Below are 27,963 nucleotides of genomic sequence, written 5' to 3'. Positions count from 1 at the left end.
ACTGTCTACTGTCAGGTGCAAGAGAGATCTGCATGGACGCTTGCACAACTGCATAAACACTGGAGACATGTATGTAAAACTACATGTGTGGTAAGGGTTAATAGGAGTTTTGAACTTGTAGGAAGTACATGACCCATTGCACGAGTGGAAGGAAAATCTACCATGTTGATTTCAAATGTGTTAGCATTGCCCTCTCATTTGTGACATATCAATTTGGGCTGAATGCTAACCAACACAGTTCATGAAAACAAGCTTCCCCTTTCCCACGAATGCAATTCTAAAAGAGCCAGAGTAACACAAATTGAATCTCTGACAACAATTCCTGTGTGCGCACAGACTCATGGTGTGATTCTAGGAAGAAAACGAAATTTGATTTGCAATTTGAAAGCACACTTACTACTGTCGTAGAACAAGTGATAATTACTCTAACAGTCTGACACATTTTCATTATAGTTTTCAGAAACAGAAAAGAGCACATGTCCAAACAGCTTTTTGAGACCATGAACATGTGTAACCTGAATGACGTACTACACTCTAGCAAAGGAAATGAGCCTTGCTGATGTTGAATGTATTAGCGTTACTCACTGCTATCTGAAACACCACACAGTGCTGAATAGTAAGCATGACAGCACAGGAGAAACAGCTTGCTCTCTGCTAAGAGTGCGCTTCTGGAGACTGTCTACTGTCAGGTGCAAGAGAGATCTGCATGGACGCTTGCACAACTGCATAAACACTGGAGACATGTATGTAAGACTACATGTGTGGTAAGGGTTAAAAAGAGTTTTGAACATGTAGGAACTACATGACCCATTGCACGAGTGGAAGGAAAATCTACCATGTTGATTTCAAATGTGTTAGCATTGCCCTCTCATTTGTGACATATTAATTTGGGCTGAATGCTAACCAACACAGTTCATGAAAACAAGCTTCCACTTTCCTACGAATGCAATTCTAAAAGAACCAGAGTAACACGAATTAAATCTCTGACAACAATTCCTGTGTGCACACAGACTCATGGTGTGATTCTAGGCAGAAAACGAAATTTGATTTGCAATTTGAAAGCACACTTACTACTGTGGTTGAGCAAGTGATAATTACTCTAACAGTCTGACACATTTTCATTATAGTTTTCAAAAACAGAAAAGAGCACATGTCCAAACAGCTTTTTGAGACCATGAACATGTGTAACCTGGATGACGTACTACACTCTAGCTAAGGAAATGAGCCTTGGTGATGTTGAATATATTAGCGTTACTCACTCCTATCTGAAACACCACACAGTGCTGAATAGTAAGCATGACTGTACAGGAGAAACAGCTTGCTCTCTGCTAAGAGTGTGCTTCTGGAGACTGACTACTGTCAGTTGCAAGAGAGATCTGCATGGACGCTTGCACAACTGCATAAACACTGGAGACATGTATGTATAACTGCATGTGTGGTAAGGGTTAATAGGAGTTTTGAACATGTAGGAACTACATGATCCATTGCACGAGTGGAAGGAAAATCTACCATGTTGATTTCAAATGTGTTAGCATTGCCCTCTCATTTGTGACATATTAATTTGGGCTGAATGCTAACCAACACAGTTCATGAAAACAAGCTTCCCCTTTCCTACGAATGCAATTCAAAAAGAACCAGAGTAATACAAATTGAATCTCTGACAACAATTCCTATGTGCGCACAGACTCATGGTGTGATTCTAGGCAGAAAACGAAATTTGATTTGCAATTTGAAAGCACACTTACTACTGTGGTAGAGCAAGTGATAATTACTCTAACAGTCTGACACATTTTCATTATAGCTTTCAGAAACAGAAAAGAGCACATGTCCAAACAGCTTTTTGAGACCATGAACATGTGTAACCTAAATGACGTACTACACTCTAGCAAAGGAAATGAGCCTTGCTGATGTTGAATGTATTAGCGTTACTCACTGCTATCTGAAACACCACATAGTGCTGAATAGTAAGCATGACTGTACAGGAGAAACAGCTTGCTCTCTGCTAAGAGTGTGCTTCTGGAGACTGTCTACTGTCAGGTGCAAGAGAGATCTACATGGACGCTTGCCCATCTGCATAAACACTGGAGACATGTATGTAACACTACATGTGTGGTAAGGGTTAATAGGAGTTTTGAACATGTAGGAACTACATGACCCATTGCACGAGTGGAAGGAAAATCTACCATGTTGATTTCAAATGTGTTAGCATTGCCCTCTCATTTGTGACATATTAATTTGGGCTGAATGCTAACCAACACAGTTCATGAAAACAAGCTTCCCCTTTCCTACGAATGCAATTCTAAAAGAACCAGAGTAACACAAATTGAATCTCTGACAACAATTCCTGTGTGCGCACAGACTCATGGTGTGATTCTAGGCAGAAAACGAAATTTGATTTGCAATTTGAAAGCACACTTACTACTGTGGTAGAGCAAGTGATAATTACTCTAACAGTCTGACACATTTTCATGATAGTTTTCAGAAACAGAAAAGAGCACATGTCCAAACAGCTTTTTGAGACCATGAACATGTGTAACCTGAATGACGTACTACACTCTAGCAAAGGAAATGAGCCTTGCTGATGTTGAATGTATTAGCGTTACTCACTGCTATATTAAACACCACACAGTGCTGAATAGTAAGCATGACTGTACAGGAGAAACAGCTTGCTCTCTGCTAAGAGTGTGCTACTGGAGACTGTCTACTGTCAGGTGCAAGAGAGATCTGCATAGACGCTTGCACAAAAGCATAAACACTGGAGACATGTATGTAAGACTACATGTGTGGTAAGGGTTAATAGGAGTTTTGAACATGTAGGAACTACATGACCAATTGCACGAGTGGAAGTAAAATCTACCATGTTGATTTCAAATGTGTTAGCATTGCCCTCTCATTTGTGACATATTAATTTGGGCTGAATGCTAACCAACACAGTTCATGAAAACAAGCTTCCCCTTTCCTACGAATGCAATTCTAAAAGAACCAGAGTAACATGAATTGAATCTCTGACAACAATTCCTGTGTGCGCACAGACTCATGGTGTGATTCTAGGTAGAAAACGAAATTTGATTTGCAATTTGAAAGCACACTTACTACTGTGGTAGAGCAAGTGATAATTACTCTAACAGTCTAACACATTTTCATTATAGTTTTCAAAAGCAGAAAAGAGCACATGCCCAAACAGCTTTTTGAGACCATGAACATGTGTAACCTGGGTGACTGACTACACTCCAGCAAAGGAAATGTGCCTTGGTGATGTTGAATGTATTAGCGTTACTCACTACTATCTGAAACACCATACAGTTTTGAATACTAAGCATGATAGTACAGGATAAGCAGCTGGGTGTGTGCTAAGAGTCTGCTTCTTGTGTATTTTCAGTTACAATAGACATGTGTATGGACGCTTCCACAACAGCATAAACATTGGAGTGATGTATATAAAAGTACATGTGTGGTAAGGGTTAATTGGAGTTTTGTACATGTAGGAACAACCTTACCCATTGCATGATTAAAAGTAAAATCTACCATATCAATTTCAAATGTGTTAGCATTTGCCTCCCATTTGTGAGACACTGTTTTATGCTGAATACAAACCATCACAGTTCTAAAAAACAAGCTGCCCCTTTCCTACGAATGCCATTCTTACAGAACCACACCAACACAAATTAAATCTCTGACAACAATTCCTTTGTGCACACAGACTCATGGTGTGATTCTAGGCAGAAAACAGTATTCCTGGGTGATACCAGTACACCTTAACTTATGAAGAAGACATACTCCATAATATCTTACAAGTTAAAGGCACTTAAATATCTTCCTTAACATAAAATGTAAAACACAACTTTAAAAGTGGAAGGAAAATGTACCATGTTAATTTCAAATGTGTTAGCATTTGCCTCTCATTTGTGAGAAAGTGATTTCTGCTGAATGCTAACCATCACAGTTCAAGAAAACAAGCTGCCCCTTTCCTGCGAGTGCAAGGCTAACAGAGCAAGAGCAACACAAATTATATCTCTGATAACAATTCCTGTGTGCACACAGACTCATGGTGTGATTCTAGGCAGAAAACAGTATTCCTGGGTGATACCAGTACACCTTAACTTATGGTGAAGACATAATCAATAATATCTTACAAGTTCAAGACCGTTAAATATCTCCCAAAACACAAAATGTGAAACACAACTTTAAAAGAAGAATCACATTTCTATTATTTATATCAAAATGCACCAAATACATCCCCTCTCAAATTCATAACTCACCTTTAAAAGTAGTTAGTTGAGAAAGAAATGTGGCACTCAAACAGCAGATTATCACAGCAACAATCTCTGAGCTGTACACCTCTCTCCTCTCACCAGAACCAGTTAATGGCAATGTTTCCCTCTCTTTTTTCACACATATACATGTTAACTCCAAATCACAGTGCTTCCCACATTTTTTTCAAATAGAAACCCACATTTCTATTGGTTGGAAATTTCAACCCTTTCCAAATGATCCCTTCCCCCAACATGACTTCTGCCTGCTACCATAGCAACAGGTCATGGAACACTGGTGTGAGCAGAGAGGTCATAAGTTCAACACACAATGTTTCTAATCCTTAGAGCAAGAGTGCTTGACTTTTCAAAACTAACAGCAAATCCAAAGTAATGTTCTGTGGGTACACATTTTTCTGAACCAATACAAAACATGCTTGTAAAAATCTAAACAAACAGCCTAGTTTTAACTGTAAAATGGTTTGAATCAGCCAATGAGTTCTTTTTTAAAAAAAAAGTATGTTAGCCTCCATTTTACAACTATCTTTCTTTTCATATTGCCATTCTACTGAAAGACACCTTCTGAGTGCATCCAGATCTCCTTGAAAGATGTTCACAGTGTGGATTGTAGGTCATAGCTATGTCTTCTGGAGTGAAAAGTTTGCAGAAAAAAAGAGGTGTTGTGAAAGACCTTGCTTTGCCAAATGTAGACATTAAATGGATTGGTCAGAGAGGGTTAAAGTGGCACCAATTAATGCCTTTGGTGAAAACCTTTCTACATCTCCCACAGCCTAACCTTATTATTGTGCACTGTGGTGGAAATGACCTAGGCACTTTAACTAGGGTAGGTCTGGAAATGCTTATTAAGGACACCTTTGTGCAATTGATGTCACTTTTTCCACAAACTGCCTTTGTATATTCTAATATATGCCAAAGGCAAAAGTGGAACTGTTCCAACCAATTTTGTCCGCAGATTGACAAAGCAAGAAAGCACGTCAATAAGTCTGTTTCTGCTTTCCTCAGAGACTATGGTATGGGTCCTATATACCACAACAACTTGCGTTACAACATGCAAGACATTTATAGAGTAGACGGTGTACATTTCAATGATGAAGGGAACAGAGTCTTCCTCTTGAACTTTAGACTTAGCATCGGTACTTACTTGTAGGTACCAAAAAAACACTTCATAAACACAACGGCTCTTTTTAGAGCCACCTAACATCTAAACATTTAATTTTGATTTTTAATTCTATTTTTTTTACCGCCGTACGCGTACCGTACGCGCACAGTACGCGTACCCCGCGATTTTTAGAAAAAAAATAAAAATTTATTTTTCACACTTCTGGGTCCTTCTTGGACCCCCTGACAAAGGCTAGGGGGTCTGCAACTCTCTACCTTGCCCCCTTTTCACGTACTTCACCTTTGTTTTTCAGTGCGAGACACACAAAATGGCCGCCAACACTTCCTGATTTCGACCGACTGGAATGTTTACTGTCATGTAACCACCAATCAGAATTACGCTTGCGCACGGTAGCGTGCGCATACGGTATGCGTACGGTGCGCGTACGGCACACGTACGGTGCGCGGCTATAGATATGTATGTACTTTTAACTGCAATTTCCTCAGGAACTACTGAACAGATTGACTCCAGATATGCAAAAGGCACATCCCTGACCTGAGGACTTTCTCTTTGCCAAATTTCAAATAATTCTGTTCAGCCGTTTGGGCTGTACCTTGGACTAAAGGTCCCTATGGAAAAATGCATGGGAAAAACGCATTTTGGGACCCCCCTTTTTTCTCAGCCCCCACTTGACGAATCCCCCTGAGACTTTTAGGGTATGAGCGGAGCGGAGCGCCCCACCCATTTTGAAAATTTCGCGAGGATTCGTCAACCGGCGCCAAAGTTATTCCAAATAGAATGTTGCGGATTTCCTATGGAAACACAGTCCTAACTATAACTATCTACTGGCGAACTATCATTTGAGGACATTCCCCACGGAGCTTGATCTATGTGCGACCGTCCTGCCGCAGGGCTAGCACCACTCCAGAAAATGGGGGCCACGGGGCTCCTAATCATGAGGGGCTTCACATGTGGGGCACAATCGATGGATTTAAGCAGACACGCGTGCCGGGGCTCATGTGGAGCCTTAATCAAGCAAAGAATTATGAGCACAACCATTTGAGGCTATATTAGTGGACTTCACCTCCCAGCAGGTAACGTGAATCTACTCATTTGAGGTGTCTAATCAGGACTCACGATATGGTATTAATACAAGGGAAGGTGTTGCCGCATTTGCGCTCTGGACTGCAATTACCCTTTGAAAAAGAGAATTACTCGAAACGCGTCAGGGTTGTGGACCGCTGCTTTTAATTTCTGGACTAACGTGTCTGCTGTACCAAATAAAGCGAATGCGGTAAGCTCTTTTGTGCCCGAATGCTGCCTAACTTGTTGGACATTCCCCACGGAGCTTGATCTATGTGCGGCCGTCCTGCCGCAGGGCTAGCACCACTCCAGAAAATGGGGGCCACGGGGCTCCTAATCGTGAGGGGCTTCACATGTGGGGCACAATCGATGGATTTAAGCAGACACGCGTGCCGGGGCTCATGTGGAGCCTTAATCAAGCAAAGAATTATGAGCACAACCATTTGAGGCTATATTAGTGGACTTCACCTCCCAGCAGGTAACGTGAATCTACTCATTTGAGGTGTCTAATCAGGACTCACGATATGGTATTAATACAAGGGAAGGTGTTGCCGCATTTGCGCTCTGGACTGCAATTACCCTTTGAAAAAGAGAATTACTCGAAACGCGTCAGGGTTGTGGACCGCTGCTTTTAATTTCTGGACTAACGTGTCTGCTGTACCAAATAAAGCGAATGGGGTAAGCTATTTTGTGCCCGAGTGCTGCCTAACTTGTTGGACATTCCCCACGGAGCTTGATATATATATATATATATATATATATATATATATATATATATATATATATATATATATATATATATATATATAGATATATATATATAGATATATATATATATATATATATATATATATATATATATATATATAGTGAGGGTCTCGCTGAACTGCCCGCCATCCGCACAAGATCTCTGCTGGTATGCTGTAAGGAGCAGACACCGCCCACTGGGGCCAGTACCTACGCCTGATGCCTGCTCCGCGCGGACTTGGAGTTCGAGTCCGGGCTTTCCAATGTGCCTGCAAGGTGTGTTCCAGCCAATCAAAGAGGGGCATACCATTTAAAAAGTGTGGACTGGTTTTAATTATTTTGTTCTGGCTGCATCTGAGGAAGTCCATTACGGATGAAACGCGTCATGCACTATGTCAGAATAAAGGAGCAATTTGACGATTGACCCGCGTGTGCTCAACTTCTATTCCAGGGAAGTTTGGTCTTTGTGTTAAAGGTGCGGCCACAAGCACCTAGGAGTACCCATTCCTAAGAGTCCGGCGGTTGTGTGTGGCAACCTTTGGTCGAATCTAAAAACTTTTTAGAAATGCCGGACCGCCATGCACCCGAGAATGCCATGCTAATCTGAGGATTGGACTGCAACATTGCAGGGGGCAGCGATTTACTTGAGTGGCGCCAGATGACGGAAATCGGGATGTCAGCGGCGGAGTGAGGGTCTCGCTGAACTGCCCGCCATCCGCACAAGATCTCTGCTGGTATGCTGTAAGGAGCAGACACCGCCCACTGGGGCCAGTACCTACGCCTGATGCCTGCTCCGCGCGGACTTGGAGTTCGAGTCCGGGCTTTCCAATGTGCCTGCAAGGTGTGTTCCAGCCAATCGAAGAGGGGCATACCATTTAAAAAGTGTGGACTGGTTTTAATTATTTTGTTCTGGCTGCATCTGAGGAAGTCCATTATGGATGAAACGCGTCATGCACTATGTCAGAATAAAGGAGCAATTTGACGATTGACCCGCGTGTGCTCAACTTCTATTCCAGGGAAGTTTGGTCTTTGTGTTAAAGGTGCAGCCACAAGCACCTAGGAGTACCCATTCCTAAGAGTCCGGCGGTTGTGTGTGGCAACCTTTGGTCGAATCTAAAAACTTTTTAGAAAACGCCGGACCGCCATGCACCCGAGAATGCCATGCTAATCTGAGGATTGGACTGCAACATTGCAGGGGGCAGCGACTTACTTGAGTGGCGCCAGATGACGGAAATCGGGATGTCAGCGGCGGAGTGAGGGTCTCGCTGAACTGCCCGCCATCCGCACAAGATCTCTGGTGGTATGCTGTAAGGAGCAAACACCGCCCACTGGGGCCAGTACCTACGTCTGATGCCTGCTCCGCGCGGACTTGGAGTTCGAGTCCGGGCTTTCCAATGTGCCTGCAAGGTGTGTTCCAGCCAATCAAAGAGGGGCATATCATTTAAAAAGTGTGGACTGGTTATAATTATTTTGTTCTGGCTGCATCTGAGGAAGTCCATTACGGATGAAACGCGTCATGCACTATGTCAGAATAAAGGAGCAATTTGACGATTGACCCGCGTGTGCTCAACTTCTATTCCAGGGAAGTTTGGTCTTTTTGTTTTATATATATATTTATATATATATACATATTCACTGAAAAATCCATGGGTTTCACACACGTTATAGTTAGGAATTAGCATTTAAAAAACCTTAGAAATTCAATGAAAAAACCAAAGGTTTCACACATGTTATAGTTAGCTGGACATTTCACTCGTAAAAAACCATTGAAATTCCCCCGTTATAGTTAGTTCAGCTAACTATAACTCGCGCGCCCGCAATGCACTACTGATGACGTCACATATTACATCACTCATGACATGGTCAGTGACATCACTCATGACATCACTGATGACATCTCAAATGACATCACTGATGACATCATCCAGTGAATGTGTGTTTTTCTGAAAATTAAATATGTTTAATATATGTATATCTCAAGGTCGATGGAAGAATAAATGAGTATATAAGTGTCTAAATTGATGATTTGTTTTTGAAAAATTGATTGTATTACTGACTGATTAAGTGTATCTTTTTGAATACATGGCTAAGTGAGTAATGTTTAAATGTGTAAATACCTGTATCAGTCTCTCACTTTGTGTATAAGTGTCTGCATGGGTTGGTGAGTAGCTACATGGGTGTTTATATAGGTTATTATTTGTTTTTTTGAGTCTCAGTATGAGTGTCTGAGTGTCTTCATGGTGCGGTGGGGGGTATTACGTAGTGCATAGATGCATGAATGAGTGACTCACTGTTTGTATGTGTTGAAGACAGCATGTGTGCAGGACTGTATGGGTAGATGAGTGTGTGCATGGGTGTGTTAGTGAGTGAATGACTGTCTCAATAGTGTCTTCATAAGTAACTACATATGTTTTAAACTAGTATATGTGACTATTGGTGTTTATAAGTGAGTATATGTGAGAGTGAGAGATTGGAAGAGTTCCTGTATGAATAAGTATGTGTTTCTATAAGTGATTGTTTAAAAGACTAAGTATGTGTAAGTTTCTGTAAAAGTAAGTGTGGTGGTGTGTGTATAACTGTATATGCAAGTAAATGGATGTTTGATTCTTTATTAGCATGAGTGACTATGTGTGAGTAACTCTATGGATGAGTGGCATTGTGTTACAGGATGTTTAGGTGTATGAGTACATATGATGTGTGAGTACATGTATGAGTGACTGTATAGGACTGTTGGTGGATGAGTGGATGTGTATGAGGATCTTAGAATTACTGAATAGGTTGTTGTAACTGGTATTGGTATGTCCATTTTTTTAAAAATTTCAGTCTCTTTTTTTGAATGTTTGTATCAAAGGTTATATTAGGGTGAGAGGAGGTCTACCACTCTGTCACAAGGATGATGTCATCAGTGATGTCATTTGAGATGTCATCAGTGATGTCATGAGTGATGTCACTGACCATGTCATGAGTGATGTAATATGTGACGTCATCAGTAGTGCATTGCGGGCGCGCGAGTTATAGTTAGCTGAACTAACTATAACGGGGGAATTTCAATGGTTTTTTGCGAGTGAAATGTCCAGCTAACTATAACATGTGTGAAACCTTTGGTTTTTTCATTGAATTTCTAAGGTTTTTTAAATGCTAATTCCTAACTATAACGTGTGTGAAACCCATGGTTTTTTCAGTGAATTTGCAAGGTTTTTTAAATGCTAATTCCTAACTATAACGTGAGTGAAACCCATGGTTTTTTCAGTGAATTTGCAAGGTTTTTTAAATGCAAATTTTTTTTTTTTTCTTCTTTTTTTTTTACATATTTTTATTTTAATTGTCTATCCTTTTTTAAAGACTATGGTTAAATTAAAAAAATTCTACAATATGTTTTTATTTTACCATTTTTTTTAAAATAAACAGGTAAAATTTATTAGTATTACATATTTATTTTTTTTTTCCTTTTTTTTTTTTTATTTTTTTTTTTACCGTGCGCGTACGGTAAGCGCACGTCTTGCTGTAATTACGTTAGATTTCTACGCTGTTTGCGTTCATTTACGCAATTTGCGTAGACGCACGTCACGCGCGCACTGCGCGTAACGCGTACGCTGCACGCGCACGTTACGCGGAAGTGAAGGGGCGTGCCTGTTTTGCGCGTGCGCGTGTCTTTTTTACGCGCATGCGTACTTTTGCCGTAAGCGCACCGTAAGCGCACCGTAAGCGTACGGTGGGTCATGTGATCATGAAACACAACTTTTGATTGGTTGAAACTACTTTCAGTTCTAGAACTCTCCTACACCACACCCATTCCCCTCATTTCTGCTTGTGATCCCTTAGGAGAAGGAGCTGGGTTGTCTTTGTGATACGATGGCAGAACAGCAGAGCCCTTCTGAGAGTGAGGCTAGCAGCACTACCTTGAGGCAGAGAGCGAGGAAACAAAAGACCTCTTTCATATGGGAGTATTTTTCTTTTCCAGAGGGCCAGCAAAAGGTAAATGCACCCTTAGTGACTTGTAAGCTGTGTGGCCATGTACTTTCAAGAGGGAATCCCGACAGGAAGTATTCCTTCGGGAATCACACCATGTTGAGACACCTTAAGGATGTACACAGAAGGACACATGCTCGACTTACTGAAGGTAATCCTTCAGTAAATCAACCAAGCACATCCACAGCAGCTCAGCCTGGACCATCATCTGCAGTGCCGAGTCCTTCTTCTGCAGGTCAGGTGAGCCCTTCATCTGTGGGGGGAGCATCTCCTTTTTCTTCTCCTCAGGAAATTAACCCTCGGTTTCTGAGGGTTGAAATACGGTGCGCCACTTGTCATGATCTAATTTGTTATAGGGAGACCAGTATTTCCCTAGTGAACAATAAAATAGATCAGCACACTTGTTGTACCGTCTAATATTCCCATTCTTTCTTTCCTCTGTCCCTGCATGAACACAACGGCTCTTTTAAGAGCCAACCTTACCTTTCATCTATTTTTTATATATGTTTTTTTAAAAACACGAAAAATCAATTATCACATTACAAGGTCCTTGAGAGACTACAATGAAAAACTGAAAATGTGATTGTGGAGAAGTGGAAAAAAGGGACCATGATATTTTTGACTTACCATACCCACTCAAAAAAATATTTATTCATTTAAATTTTTTTTTAATTGCTTTAAAAATGGTTCTAGTTTTCGAAAATTTTCTATCTCAATCTGAATGCAACTGTGAAATCACCAGAGCAATACGTAATAAATCTCTGCCTGTAATTCCTATATGCACACAGTGTCATGTTTTCACATTAGTCACAAAACGAAATTTCTTTGCCATTTTGAAAGCACACTTACTACTCTTTTTTTTGGCAAGTGATAAATACTTTTACAGTCTGTCACATTTTGAATCCACTTTTTAGATTCTTAAAAAAGCACATGTCCAAACTGCTTTTTCAGACCAGCACCATGTGTAACCTGGGTGACTGCCTACACTCCAGCAAGGGCAACCAGCCTTAGTGATGCTGAATGTATTTGCATTACTGACTGAAACCTCAAACCCCACTCTCTTGTGAATACTGTGCATGATTCCACAGGGTAAGCAGCTGGGTGTGTGCTAAGAGTCTGCTTCTGCACCAAAAAATGGCTCCCCCTTTCCATCTAATGCAACTGTGAAATCACCAGAGCAATACGCAATAAATCTCTGCCTGTAATTCCTTTTTGCACACAGAGTCATGTTTTCATATTAGTCACAAAACGAAATTTCTTTGCCAATTTGAAAGCACACTTACTACTCTTTTTTTTGGCAAGTGATAAACACTTTTACAGTCTGTCACATTTTGAATCCACTTTTCAGATTCTTAAAAAAGCACATGTCCAAACTGCTTTTTCAGACCAGAAACATGTGTAACCTGGGTGACTGCCTACACTCCAGCAAGGGCAACCAGCCTTAGTGATGCTGTATGTATTTGCATTACTGAGTCCAACCTCAAACCCCACTCGCTTGTGAATACTGTGCATGATTCCACAGGGTAAGCAGCTGGGTGTGTGCTAAGAGTCTGCTTCTGCACCAAAAAATGGCTCCCCCTTTCCATCTAATGCAACTGTGAAATCACCAGAGCAATACGCAATAAATCTCTGCCTGTAATTCCTTTTTGCACACAGAGTCATGTTTTCATATTAGTCACAAAACGAAATTTCTTTGCCAATTTGAAAGCACACTTACTACTCTTTTTTTGGCAAGTGATAAACACTTTTACAGACTGACACATTATGAATCCACTTTTCAGATTCTTAAAAAAGCACATGTCCAAACTGCTTTTTCAGACCAGAAACATGTGTAACCTGGGTGACTGCCTACACTCCAGCAAGGGCAACCAGCCTTAGTGATGCTGAATGTATTTGCATTACTGACTGAAACCTCAAACCCCACTCGCTTGTGAATACTGTGCATGATTCCACAGGGTAAGCAGCTGGGTGTGTGCTAAGAGTCTGCTTCTCCACCAAAAAATGGCTCCCCCTTTCCATCCAATGCAACTGTGAAATCACCAGAGCAATACGCAATAAATCTCTGCCTGTAATTCCTATATGCACACAGAGTCATGTTTTCACATTAGTCACAAAACGAAATTTCTTTGCCAATTTGAAAGCACACTTACTACTCTTTTTTTTGGCAAGTGATAAACACTTTTACAGACTGACACATTATGAATCCACTTTTCAGATTCTTAAAAAAGCACATGTCCAAACTGCTTTTTCAGACCAGAAACATGTGTAACCTGGGTGACTGCCTACACTCCAGCAAGGGCAACCAGCCTTAGTGATGCTGTATGTATTTGCATTACTGAGTCCAACCTCAAACCCCACTCGCTTGTGAATACTGTGCATGATTCCACAGGGTAAGCAGCTGGGTGTGTGCTAAGAGTCTGCTTCTGCACCAAAAAATGGCTCCCCCTTTCCATCTAATGCAACTGTGAAATCACCAGAGCAATACGCAATAAATCTCTGCCTGTAATTCCTTTTTGCACACAGAGTCATGTTTTCATATTAGTCACAAAACGAAATTTCTTTGCCAATTTGAAAGCACACTTACTACTCTTTTTTTTGGCAAGTGATAAACACTTTTACAGACTGACACATTATGAATCCACTTTTCAGATTCTTAAAAAAGCACATGTCCAAACTGCTTTTTCAGACCAGAAACATGTGTAACCTGGGTGACTGCCTACACTCCAGCAAGGGCAACCAGCCTTAGTGATGCTGAATGTATTTGCATTACTGACTGAAACCTGAAACCCCACTCGCTTGTGAATACTGTGCATGATTCCACAGGGTAAGCAGCTGGGTGTGTGCTAAGAGTCTGCTTCTCCACCAGAAAATGGCTCCCCCTTTCCATCTAATGCAACTGTGAAATCACCAGAGCAATACGCAATAAATCTCTGCCTGTAATTCCTTTTTGCACACAGAGTCATGTTTTCATATTAGTCACAAAACGAAAATTCTTTGCCAATTTGAAAGCACACTTACTACTCTTTTTTTTGGCAAGTGATAAACACTTTTACAGACTGACACATTATGAATCCACTTTTCAGATTCTTAAAAAAGCACATGTCCAAACTGCTTTTTCAGACCAGAAACATGTGTAACCTGGGTGACTGCCTACACTCCAGCAAGGGCAACCAGCCTTAGTGATGCTGTATGTATTTGCATTACTGAGTCCAACCTTAAATCCTTAAAGTATTCTTTATTTTTACCAGTACACCTTAATTTATCGTGAAAACATAGTCCATATTATTTTACATGTTCCTCACATTTAAATTTCTCCCAAAACAGAAAATAATAAACACAACTTCAACAAAAGGAATTCCATTTCTATTATTCATTTCTTAATTTACCATATACATCCCCTCTCAAACTCTAAACTCACCTTTAAAATTAGTTAGCTGTGAAAGAAATGTGGCACTCAAACAGCAGATTATCAGAGCCAGGATCTCTGTTCTTTACACCTCTCTCCTCTCAGCAGAACCAGATAATGGCAAACTTTTCCTCTCTTTTTCCACACATATACATGTTAATTTCAAATCTCAGTGCTTCCCCCTTTTTTTAAAATGTAATCACACATTTCTATTGGTTGAAAACCAACCCTTTTCCAAAAGTACCCTTCCCCCAACTTGACTTCTGCCTAGTACCCTTCCCCCAACTTGAATTCTGCCTGCTACCATAGCAACAGCTCATAGAACACTGCTGTGTGGAGTTAGGTCAGAAGTTCACCAAACAATATTTCAATTCCACAGAGCAAGAGTGCTTGACTTTTCAAACCTAACAGCAAATCCATAGTACTGTTCTTTGGTAACACATTTTTCTGTACCAATACAAAACATGCTTCTATTAATTTACACATACAGCCTAGTGTTTATTCTAGAATGGTATGAAACAGCCAATCAGTTCTTTTTTTTATGAAAAAAATATGTATGCCTCCATTTCCAAACTGTCTTTCATTTCTTTTTACCATTCTACTGAATTACACCTCCTGAGTGCATCCAGTTCTCCTTTGAAGATGTTCACAGTGTGGATTGTAGGGCACAGCTATGTCTTCTGGAGTGAAAAGTATGCAGAGAAAACAGGTATGGTGAGAGACCTTGCTTTACCAAATGTAGACATTAAATGGATTGGTCAGAGAGGGTTAAAGTGGCACCAATTGATGCCATTGGTGAAATCCTTCATGCAAATCCAACACCCTGACCTCATAATAGTGCACTGTGGTGGCAATGACCTAGGCACTTTGACTGGGGTAGGTCTGGAAATGCTTATGAAGGACACCTTTGCACAACTGTTTTCACTTTTCCCTAAAACTGCCTTTGTGTTTTCTAACATATGCCAAAGGCAAAAATGGAACTGGTCTAATCATTTCTGTCCGCAGATTGACAAAGCAAGAAAGCACGTCAACAAATCTGTTTCTGCTTTCCTCCGTGACTATGGTATGGGTTCCATTTACCACAACAACTTGCGTTACGACATGCAAGACATTTATAGAGGAGATGGTGTGCACTTCAATGATGAAGGGAACAGAGTCTTCCTCTTGAACCTTAGACTCTGCATCGGTACTTACTTGTAGGTACCACTAAAAAATCACTTAATAAACACAACGGCTCTTTTTAGAGCCCCCTAATATCTAAACACTTAAATCTGCATTTCATTTCATTTTTTATTTTTTTTTTCTACCGTACGCGTACGGTAAGCTTACCGTACGCGTACCCCGCGATTTTTTTTAACATCAATAAATGTTTTCTTTGTACTTTTCTGTCCTTCTTTGACCCCCTTACAAATGTTAGGGGGTCTGTAACTCTCCTCCTTGCCCCCTTTTCAAGATATCACTCTTTTTTTCTGAGTGAAACACACGAAATGGCGGCCGCCGCTTCCTGGTTTCGACCGATTCGAATGTTTACTAAGATCTAAGAGCCAATCAGAATCGCGCTCGCGCACGCCACCGTACGCGTACGGTAAGTGTACCGTAAGCGGACCGTAAGCTGGCTCAGATATATATATTGATTTAAAGGCTATTTTCTCAGAATCTACTGAACAGATTTACACCAAACCTACAAAAGGCACTTCCTTGACCTGAGGACTACCTCTCTGCCAAATTTCTAGTAATTCTGTTCAGCCGTTCGGGCTGTAGCTGTGTCTAAAGGTCCTATGGAAAAATGCATGGGAAAAACGCGTTTTGGGACCCCCTTTTTATCTCAGCCCCCGCTTGACGAATCCCCCCGAGACTTTCAGGGTAGGAGCGGAGCGTAGCGCCCCACCTATTTTGAAAATTTCGCGAGGATTCGTCGACCGGCGCCAAAGTTATTCAAAATAGAATGTTGCGATTTCCTATGGAAACGTGGTCCTAACTATAACTACCTACTGGCGACCGCCAGTAGGTAATATATAAATATATATATATTCACATTAGTTTATATATTTAATTTGCATAACTAAAATATATATATATGAAAATGTATGATATGTTTAAAAATAGTAATATAAACCACCGTCATTTGTAGACCTTGAGAACTGGAGGCTACTGTGTTTTTACACATGAGGATATACACTAAAATTATATTACAGAATTTAAACAAGTTAAAACATGTATTACTATATTAACATTAACCTAACAATTAAAATTAGCAAACATATGTTGAGAAAACATATATCTTACTTTTTAGTTTTTAAAATTTCTTTATTGGTTTTATCACAGGAATGAAAGAAAAGACAGAACACATTAGTACCACCACCAATGAGACACTTGAAGATAAAATCACATTAGTGAACAGTCTAAATAACACACATAGTGGAGTTGCCTAAACCTAGTCATGACGCTTCCTCAGCCTGAAGTGCAGCAGAGCGTGTTAGCGAAGAAGGCCCCTGTGTAGGTGTGGGTCATAGTATAACGTATCGTGACTACAGACCTCCAAGGAATATCACCAGCAGCAGGAAAACCCAGGGCTACCCATCAGCAAGCCCTGGCTAATGTATTTGTGTAAGTACAAAGGGAGCCGATATGCCAGCATGAAAAGCCACCCTCCAGCTTGTCACCAGTTCTGAGGGGCCCGTCATGGATTCCGACAAGTTCTACCCCTCAAAAGCACCCTGATGAATATGGACGCAGCAGCAGGTGTCTAACCATCCCTGGGGGTCAGAGAGGGGCACAGACCAGCTCACATGCGTGCTTTGGAGACACAATATAACAGATACAGGAAGGACTACTAGAGTGTGGGCAACCGTTCAGGGTGGACGTGTGAGATTATTTACTTCCGAATTGCAGATGTATGTGTCCAACACCATCCCCCGGCATTCACTCCCCCATGCACACACTTCACCTCAAGGACATCCCATTTGGCATTTGCCCAACTCAGCAATGTGAAAAACCAGCACTGTACATATGGGCCTGCAGGAGTGTTCCAAGGCATTGTGGTTTGCTATTTGAAGAGGGCAAAGGCGAGATCTATAAACTTGAAAAAGTACTTATCCCCCTTGGCCCTGGGCCAGAGGTCGAGTACGCATGATTCTAGTGAGGGCAGGACCAAGCGCTCCACCAAGGCAGTGGTAATTCCTGAGACCTCCCCCAGGCCAGCTGAACCACCCGACAGACCCACGTCATGTTAAAAAAACACACCTCAGATGATCAACATCAAGGAATCTCAGGAGATGACAAGAGGAACATCTGTTTGGTGCATTTTGGCATGAGTTACTACTGGTGCAAAACATTTAATTGCATACATTGAAAACTTGGATTACATGAGACCACCTTAACTTGCTGCAACACCCGGGCTCAAAAAGCATCCATGAGTGGTGTCCAGAGATCTGCCATCCAACAATCCCTAGCCCTGTCCACTGTCTCAACAAATGACATGCACAGTACCGCATAGAGTACCGTAATGCATTTCCTCATGCCCCCACACAATAGAATTGTGCGTATAATTGGGGATGTATGCGGTTTGACTTTATCTATACCCCAGAATGCATGCAGCGAGTGCTGCATTGCATGATATCAAAGGACACACAATTGATGGATGGAATGCAAAACAAATCAAAACATTCACCCCCATTCAAGAAATCTGGGTTAAATCCATCATTCTTTTTCTCACTATGCCACCCCAGTTTAGACCTGGCCATATGCAAATCAGTCTAGACCCTGTGCCTCATGGGAACATTCCAGCCCGAACTGCCAAGCCAGGTCCTCCCTGGACTGAATACAATCATCCTAGGACCTGTTTAGGGGTTTCACCTCTCATCAGCCAGGATATCTTGATATCATATGTTATGAATTGCCCCGCAACCATAGATCTCCATGAAATTCTGAAAGGGCATGGAACTCCCTCCAGGAACAGGTCTCCCATCTGGTCAATCTCTGCCTCTTTCAAAGATGATACATCATGGCGCTCAATCACTTCCCAAAAGTGCCAGCAATTGCCAGAAAGGGATCAGAGGGGAGTATTCAGGGTGGGCTCGCCTGCCATGCACATATACCAGCCGGCAGTGATACGCAAACCTCATCTGCTGTGTTCATGCAGTACATGAGCTCACAGGTCTGACAGTCACATGAACAGATGTATCCCCTTTACGATCAGGCAAATGGATGCCTGCTCCAGACAAAGGGCCATGCCCAACCAGCGTATAGGCCTTTGCAGCTGGGCTGCTGCATAGTATAACTCATATTCAGGAGTCTGAAGGCCATCCTCAAGAAGCGGACACTGGTGGATGGAGAGTGTAGCTTGCTTACTACCTGAACCCCATCTGAGCTCCAGCAGAAAACCAAGTATGTCACGAAAGAAGTGCCAGGGAAGCAAGACTGGCAATGCCGCAAACAAGTGGAAGAGCAAAACAAATTTCTTAATCAAATAAAAAGTTTATTAAAATGAAAATTTAAATTTAAATGATATAATACAATTCTTCTTTATCAATAACATAAGCATTAAAGAAAAAATAATGAAAAAAACAACAATCTATAATAAACGACACAGGCAAAAGTGCTGTGCTATAGTTCATCACATTTACTATTCTAATTCCAATTTAAGCAAAAGTAGAGAAAGTTTTGGACAATGGAGGTGTTAGAATTGCAATTTTCACCGCTGCATAAGTAAAGACAGGTAAAATGATCACCTTTGGTGGGCTTAGATTTACTATTCTCTCTCCAATGTAAGGAAAAGCTGGGAAAGTGTTACTTTGGAGGGCATATACTTAGTAGTCACACTCCAAAGTAAGCAAAATCCAGGAAAATGGTAGATTTTGGAAGGGTTATATTTACTATTCCCAGTAATAGAGACAGTGTTTCACTTTGGAGCGGTTATATTTACTATTCCACGTCCAAAATAGCCAAAATGAGGGAAAGTATTGGATTATGGAAGGGTTCGATTTACTATTCTCACTACAAACTAAGGGCCTCATTATTATGTCGGTCGGAAACCATTCCACCTGACTTCGTGTCAGAATGTTTTCCAACCGAATCTGATTCAGAGAGTCCGACTGACCGATTATGAGGCTTCCGAACACTGTTCGGTCAGACTCCCATTGACTTCAATAGGAGCCTGTGTTCTGACCGACAACACAGGCTCCCATTGAAGAAAGGGGTGGGTGCGGAAAACCTTGCACACTGTGCCATGCACCCTATTGTGCATACCACACTGTGCATGGTTGTAAAGAGAGGACCACTGGGTACCCCCATGGGCCCCAACCGGAGGCCTCCGGGTGAAGTGGGGTCCTGCTATGAGCCCCCAAAGTTGGTTTCTGACAGCCGATCCGTGTCGTAACAACCGATTCGGAAAGGCTGGCCGAATCCAACATCGTAATCCGTCAGTCAGAAACGTGGTCTGCAGACCTGTATGAGTTGGCTCCGACCAACTCAGTTTATCCGAATGCCATTCAGAAATGAGTCAGAACCGAGTCGGATAGTCCAAACTGTTTCCGACCATCGTAATCGGTCGGTCGGATAAGGTGGGTTCTGAAACTGATTCGGACAAACCGAATGCCATCTGGAGCCTTTCCGACAGACATCGTAATGAGGGCCTAAGCAACAGAAGAGAACATGTTAAACTTTCAAGGGGTTATTGTTAGACTTGGCATATTTTGACATGTTTCCCGTCTTTTTGCTTTCTGACCTCCCAGTCTTGATTCAGTTTTTGCTGGTTTAGTGTCTCTGCACACTTTCTCACTGCTATTTAGTGGGAAAGTGCAAGTTCTCCTACAGTAAATTGTATTATGGATTGGTGTTTCCATGATTGGCATATCTGATTTACTGGTAAGTCCCTAGTAAAGTGAACTGGGAGTACCAGGGCACGCACATCAAATGCTACTAGTGGGCCTGCAGCACTGATTGTGCCACCCACAGAAGTAGCTGTGTGAAAGTATCTCAGACCTGCCCTGCAGTGTCTGCATGTAATTTTTACTGCCATGTCGACTTGGCAAGTGCACCCACTTGCCAAGCCCTAACCTTCCCTTTGACTACATGTAAGTCACCCCTAATGGAGGTGCAAGGTACCCCTATGGGCAGGGTGCAGTGTATGTGACAGGTAGGACAAGCCCTGATGTGTGTGGCATGTCCTGATAGTGAAATACGTCCAATTTCGTCTTTCACTATTGAAAGGCTATCTGGCCCATAGAATAGAATGAGATTTTAATTATAACATCTTATGAGTATATCTTCCCATTGGGACAAGAAGGAGAAATGGGGTTTAGTATGCCTGAACTCAGAATGTAGAAATGCATCTTTTAAGAGAGATGATTTTTATGGTGTGTGTTTGAAAATACCACTTTTAGAAAGTAGGTATGTTTTTGCTTAGCCATCCTGTGTGCCTCTGCTGGGTTGTGGATTGACTGTTTGGCTTTGGAGTGACAGGAGCTGCAGATGTGCATTATTTTCTAGACAGCCACTGGTGTGGGGGGTTGAGATGTGTCCTTCCTTTCCTGGGTGAGTCAGGGCTATGCTGAATAGACCTGGGCTGCATTTAGAGTAGTGGGAGGAGATTTCCGTGCATCTTAAAAGGTCTGGCCTGCCTTGGACAATGCTGTCTCCAACCCCTCCCAGGAAGCTGGACCAGAGATGACAGAACTGGTTTGGGCTGAGCACAGATACTCTCCCCCCAAAAGAACAAAGAGAAGCTGAGTATGAATATTGGTGCCCAGACCCCAGAATTGTCTAACTCGCTTGGATCAAGGAAGCTGCCAAGGAAAGGAGCTGGAAGAGCTGCCAGGAGGAGTACTGCCCCTTTGCTGTTTTGTTGCTTTGCTGGGTTGGGCTGCAGTTAATGCTTCTGAATTGGGCAGTGAAAGGACTGAACTTAACTTTTTCTTCACTTGTTGTTGAGTATCTCCAAGGGCTTGAGATAGAGCTTGCCTCCTGTTCACAAAGTCTCAGGGACAGCAAAGACTTCACTTACGTCTGTGTATCGCCTCTTGGACTGCATGTGTCTGTTGCCACAGAGGGAAACCACAACCTGACGCCATCACCAAGACCGCTGGTGGTTTTGTGATTGGAAGGCCCCACAGAGGGCATCGATGTACTTTGAACCGCAACCCTGGTCTCACCGACAAGCGCCACCGAGCCACTGCTTGCAACGCAACTTTGGGTACCACACTCTACATCGCCCTGCTTCACTCCACCACCATGAACTCACGATGGCATGGCCAGCTGACATTGTCACCATGGTCTGGGGGCACCAATTGTAAGCTACACGCAGCACTGCTCCGTCCCATAGCGCAGCCCACCGAGGTCAGCCCCATTGACCGCCGATCCTCGACGGCCATCGAAGCTTGCACCGTGCCCATCTGCACCACATTGCACCTCGTCCTTGGTCTCACTGACGTCACTGGATGACCGCCACCGAGCTGCTGCCTACACCATGACCTGAGGGCACCGCTCCCCTGACACCCAGCCTCAACAACCTCCGCCGCCAGAACACTCCGTCACAGTTGGCCGGAACCTCAAAAAGGTACTGTTTATAAGTCCTCTAACACTGACACCGGTCCGCATCGACGCGGTCGACTGACCTGGTTGGATTTGGTTATTTTCAGCACTGCTGTAGCACCGGACGGAGCTACCAACTTCAAGAAAATACATTTTTAAGGTTATTCGTGCTGAATGCAGATTTTTATTATTGTATGTTGGGCTTTTTATCATTTTGTTCTTGTTGATACAGATAAATATTGGTTATTTTTCTAAACTTGGTGTGTTGTCCTTTTGCAGTGTTTTCATTGTATTACTCTGTGTTATGTGCAATTGTTTTACATATTGCCTCTGAGATAAGCCTGACTGCTCGTGCCAAGCTACCAAGGGGGTAAGCAGGGGTTATTTCAGTAGTGTATCCCCCTTATCCTGACTAGGAAGAAGGACCCTTACTTTGACAGGGTAACAACTTGCCAACTAGAGACCCCTATTTCTAACAATTATACTTACAATTCCCACTCCAATGTAAGCACAATCAACAAAACTGTTGGACATCAGAGTAGCTAGATTTGCTATTTTCACTCCAAATTCAGCCATAGCAGGGACAGTGTTAGTCTTTTGAGGGGTTCAAACTCCCAATAAGTTTTTTTTAACAACATTTAACTCCCCTGCAACATAATATTATTAAAACATATTTAAAATGAAAAATATGCCTTATAAACAAATAAAATTTAACATAATAAATAAATTATTGTAATACTAAAAAAGTGCTACAAATAAAAAACAAAATACTTTTAAAATAAATACATGCCCCTCTCATTTACCCAAAATAATCCCCAACAAAAAAAGTTAATAAATTATAACTAAAGCATTCATAACATTAGAATAGTAAATAAATAACAAATACATTTAAACAAATAATACATGTAATAATTTTAAAACATTTATTATTAAATACATTTAGCAGTGAATTAACTATTAATTAAAATATACAAATAATTGTCATAGCTCAAAATTCATTTAATAATTTACATCATTATTTATCAAGTAAATTTATAATTAATTAACCTAATAACGTATTTCAAGTAAAAACAATAAATAATATTTTAATTAAATGCCCACACTGATTGCCTACAAGTTCAACAACCCACAACTAAAATATAAATTAGTAATTGAACCCTGAAAAATGTTATACACATTCAAAGTCAAAAACTACACTTACATAAACAATCAACCAATTAACCAGTTAACTAATTAACATAATTGATTACAGCTTAAATATTTAATTCCATTTAAAAAAATCATTTATATAACTTCCCACACCATTCCACTACAAACCCAACTACATGCCAATAAATTTTAAATTACTAATTAAACTGTAGAAAATTGAAATTACACACTACGAATGGCAAAATAAATTAAAATAATCAAAATACAATTAAGAGATTAAGTCATTTATATAGCTAAGTAACATTTAACATAGCACATAATTTAAATAAATTTCCACCCGTTCCCCTACAAACCCAACATCCCGCTATAATATATTATAAATTGTTAATTAAATATTAAAATTTTGTAATTACACATTAAAACTTACAAACTCACAAAATATAATAAAACAATAAAGCACTTATTATATTAATACACATACCAAAAAATAAGCAATGAATATTAAATTTAACAAAAAGTTTGCATATACCGAAGAACAATATTGCTAGCTTTTATATTATGTCCCATGATATCTTTCACTTGACAATATTTTTGTCACAATATTGTTGCACCACAATATTATTGAAACAATATTATGGGCCTTCATGGATTAAGAAATGGTACTATGTTTTTCCAGGATAAGTTGCAGAATGAGGAATAAGTAAAATCAATCTTAACTTATGTATAATTCTTGAAAAAGAAAGTTTGATTGCTCAGTTAGCATAGATGTGTATTCAAAATGTGGGGGTATAGTGACGTTCTGGTGGTGATATCCCCTTTTCCTTATTTACGAAGAAGCTTAAGGGTGCCTGGTTGCTAAGCAGGTTTTTTTTACACCAGCGTTATGGGTGTGCCATATATTTGTAAATACAGTCCATCCTTGTATTTAAAACATGTCAGAGCATGGTGTTACCAATTTTGGTAAAAAATGGTGCTCTCACATGTTATTGTAAATATCCCCCTTGGTGTTATAGGCCTGTGCCCCAGGCATGGATCTATAACAGGTGAGAGAGCCTTTAACAATCAGTGTAGCTGGAGACAGAAGGGATATACAGCATGAGAAGATCCCTGACTGAGGATAGGATGTTCTAAATTAACAAGGTAGAAACACCAAGAAAAAGATTGAAATGTTGCAGAAGAAGGACTATAGCAGCCATTATTGTCCCTAAGCCACACTGTTCGACCTGACCTCTCTATCGTGGTCTTTCCCCAAACTTTTTGCCTGCTTTCCTCCTCTTTTTGCTGAATCTTTTTGTTGGCCTTAGGGTTCTGAGCACGTTACCACTACTGACTAGTGCTAAAGTACATGTGCTTCTCCTTTAAACATGGTAACATTGCTGTATACATAATTGGTATACTTAGTTTACTTGTAAGTCCCTTGTAAAGTGGTATTCCATATACCCAAGGCCTGTAAATGAAATGCAACTAGTGGGCTTGCAGCACTTATTGTACCACCCACAAAAGTGGCCCTTTAAACATGTCTCAGGCCTACCACTGCAGTGCCTGTGTGTGCAGTTGTACTGCCACTTCATCTTGGTATTTAGAACCCTTTGCCAAGTCTTAAACTCCCCTTTTATCACACATAAGTCACCCGAAGGTAGGCCCTATATAGCCCATAGGGCAGAGTGATGTGTGAGTAAAAGGTAGGGTATGCACTTTTAAGGTCTTCATTTCATGGTAGAAAAACACGCTTAAATTTGTTTTTCATTACTGTGATGCCTACTCCTCTTGTAGGTTAACATTAATATTCCTTAATACACTTTTAACTTGTGATTCCTGAATAGAAAGTAGTAGGTATATCATATTTCATACCTTTGGAATAGTAACGATAAATCCTCTTTACTGGTATAGTTAGATTTAACATTACTCTTTTAGAAATGCCACTTTTAGAAAGTGGATAAATCTCTGTTCTAACAGCTCTGTGTGTCTTCAGCCTGTCTCCAATACATGTCTGAGGTGGGTGCAGCTACACTTTGTGCATTCCCTCTAGACAGCTACAAACACAGGAAGGTTAGGTGTGCCTGAGCACTCCACTGCATTCTGATGGCTCTTCCTGACAGGAAGGAGGGTGTACCTTACATTTGTTTCGGGAGAGGAACAAACCCGTGCCCACACAAATGGCTGATTACCCTCTACTGATATTCTAAAGCCAGGGCTGTGAAGAAAGCACATTAAAACCCCCAACTTCAAAGGCACAATTGGGTATAAGTACTGTGTCTCTGACCCCTCCAAACCAGACACTAGTGGATCAGTGTAGAACTCTGCCAGGAGGAAGGACTACTGCGCTGCTAAATGGACTGCCACTCTGCTGGACTGCTGCACTGGAAGAACTACGTTTCTGATCTGCTGTGCTGCCCTACTGCCTGCTACCCTCTGCCCTGCTGAGAAAAATGACTAGTCTCCTCTCACATGAACCCAATGTAACTTCAAGGGCATGCTAGCTTATCCCCTGTTCTGAAGTCTCAGGGACGTCAAAGACTTCCTGCAATCCTGCAAAATCACCTGACTCTGCAACCTGATAGTCCTGTCCTGCCAAGTGGTGCCAATCCCATCCTGGGCCCTAGGAAATTAGGTTTCCTGTACTTCTGCTCTCAAAGCTGAAGTATCGCCGCCATTGCTCTGATCAGAACTGGTGCATTTCACCCAAAGACAAAGTATTGCCCATCTTCAGCGCTGATTGACGCTGCAGCTTTGCCATGTGTGCGGCTCAATGACTACGCATCACTTACGAATCCCTCACATCAACGATAATGCATTGCCTCCCTGCTCCTTGTATCTCATTCTCGATGTCGACGCAGCCCCCTCTTAAGGTACTGTTTTTAGCGGGCAAAGGCTGGTCCCTGTATTTGACCTGTGCTCCATCAAGGTCGGCCCGAACTTTCAGATTTCCTACAGTCAAGCACAACCAGATGTATCCGGTTGGGGTTCTAACACTCTAAGCACTACACTTAACTTAATCTTTAGAAATTCATATCTCCGGTTCTACTTACTGGGTTTTGTCATTTTGGTCTTGTTTTATTCATAAAATGATTGTCTAGTTTTCTAACCTGCTGTGGAGTCTTTTGTGATATTTTCATTGTATTACTGTGTTTGTGTGTTGCACAAATACTTTACCCATTTCCTCATTAGATAAGTTGACTGCTCTGTGCCAAGCTTCCAGAGAGTGAGCACAGGTTATCTTTTAGTGTGTATCTAGCTTACCCTGACTAGGATTGTGGTCCCTGCTTGGACAGGGTGCATACCTCTACTAACTAGAGACCCAATTAGTAGCACACACCATTTGCTTCAATGCAGCTCTTAACATTCTCATGTTCTAAGTTAACCTTAGAAACTTATAAAAATCAATGTTGGCAGACAATGTTGATGATTATCCAGGGTATATTTTGGTAACCGTTGAACAGCTTTGAGCAAAGCAACATAGTTCTCCTATTTATCCAATCTCCTTGATTATCGTATTGGCATTTCTTACAGATATCAGTATATTCCCTGGATCAGATGCCTTATGCTGCCCTTCTTTTGGTAAGCTTGTATACACACAAAAACAGTACTAACAAAACTGCCACAACATTTAACTCTATCATGGAAGTAGGGAACAGTAAGTTTTGATTATCTCCAGTGTGGCAAGAACATTAGTGCTGATGCCACCAAGAAAGTGAAATATAATGCTGGCGATAAACTCGCCAGCAGTTATACTTCAATGCAAAAACTCACAATTGCTACAAAGCGTACACCACATAGAGAGCTAATTGTAGCATGCAAACAGCACAAGAAAGCAGGCAGTAACTTCATTGAGCACATCTGGATCAGGTGCTAATGGGCTTCATTATTATGAATGTTCGTGAATTACCAAGCAACACATAGTGGACATGAATGCTCCTACAACACACTTGTACCGCTGCATGAAGTGCTCCTGTTCTGTTATCAGCAATGCCTCAGGAATTAGAGAAACAACAGCAACTGAAAAATGGAAACAGGAAGCAGTAAAGTTGTTCTGTGAAATGGTCATACCACCAACAACTTTACAACGTACAGACTTGAAATGGACAGAATCATGTCCATATCGGCCCTCAATGAATAAGACCTTAAAAATATTGTGGGCATAAGAAAATGCCTAGCACCACTTATTTATTTACTTATTTAAATAGATACTTAGTCAATAAAAACCATTGTATAACAATACAATACAGTTCCTTCTAGAACAGGTGTGGTGTGCTCAGGATAAAAAATATTTACAACATTTGCTAAAATGCTCTTATAAAAATATTTTGGTCACTGATAAAAGCATAATTTATTGATGATCGTTATAAAGGGGGTGCAAATCTTTGCAATTAAGGAACCTAATTAGTAGTAAACAATTTTGTTTGAATCGGCATGTGTGCCAACGGATTATACAATGCGAGCTCTCCTGGCCAGTACAAAAGGTAAAATTATGTAATATAATTCAAGTCTTCCAAAGATTTTGGGTGGTCAAGTCTTACTTCAATCTGATTAATAAATTCCATGAAGAGGGCAGTAAGTCAGCTATGCGTGCCCTGGAAACATTATTTAACAGCTTAGCACCACCAATTAAGCTACTAGCTGTTCGAGATTAAAGCATCACTGGCAATATTCACCTTAAAGGTGCATATTGTGATGTCGGTCGAAGTTGCCTCTGACTGACACCGTCTCAG

At 41.1% G+C, this 27,963-nt stretch overlaps 1 protein-coding gene across 4 annotated transcripts in view; it reads right to left on the bottom strand.

Annotated features, from left to right (window-relative positions):
- Positions 1-27,963, bottom strand: part of LOC146834561 (vitellogenin-1-like) — a 977,187-nt gene that overhangs the window by 520,566 nt on the left and 428,658 nt on the right. The window lies entirely within an intron of this gene.

The sequence above is a fragment of the Triturus cristatus genome, chromosome 4_2 (assembly GCF_964204655.1).
Source record: "Triturus cristatus chromosome 4_2, aTriCri1.1, whole genome shotgun sequence".
Classification (NCBI taxonomy): domain Eukaryota; kingdom Metazoa; phylum Chordata; class Amphibia; order Caudata; family Salamandridae; genus Triturus; species Triturus cristatus.
Note: the sequence above shows the minus strand (reverse complement) of the source record. Positions and strands in the feature narration are given on the sequence as shown.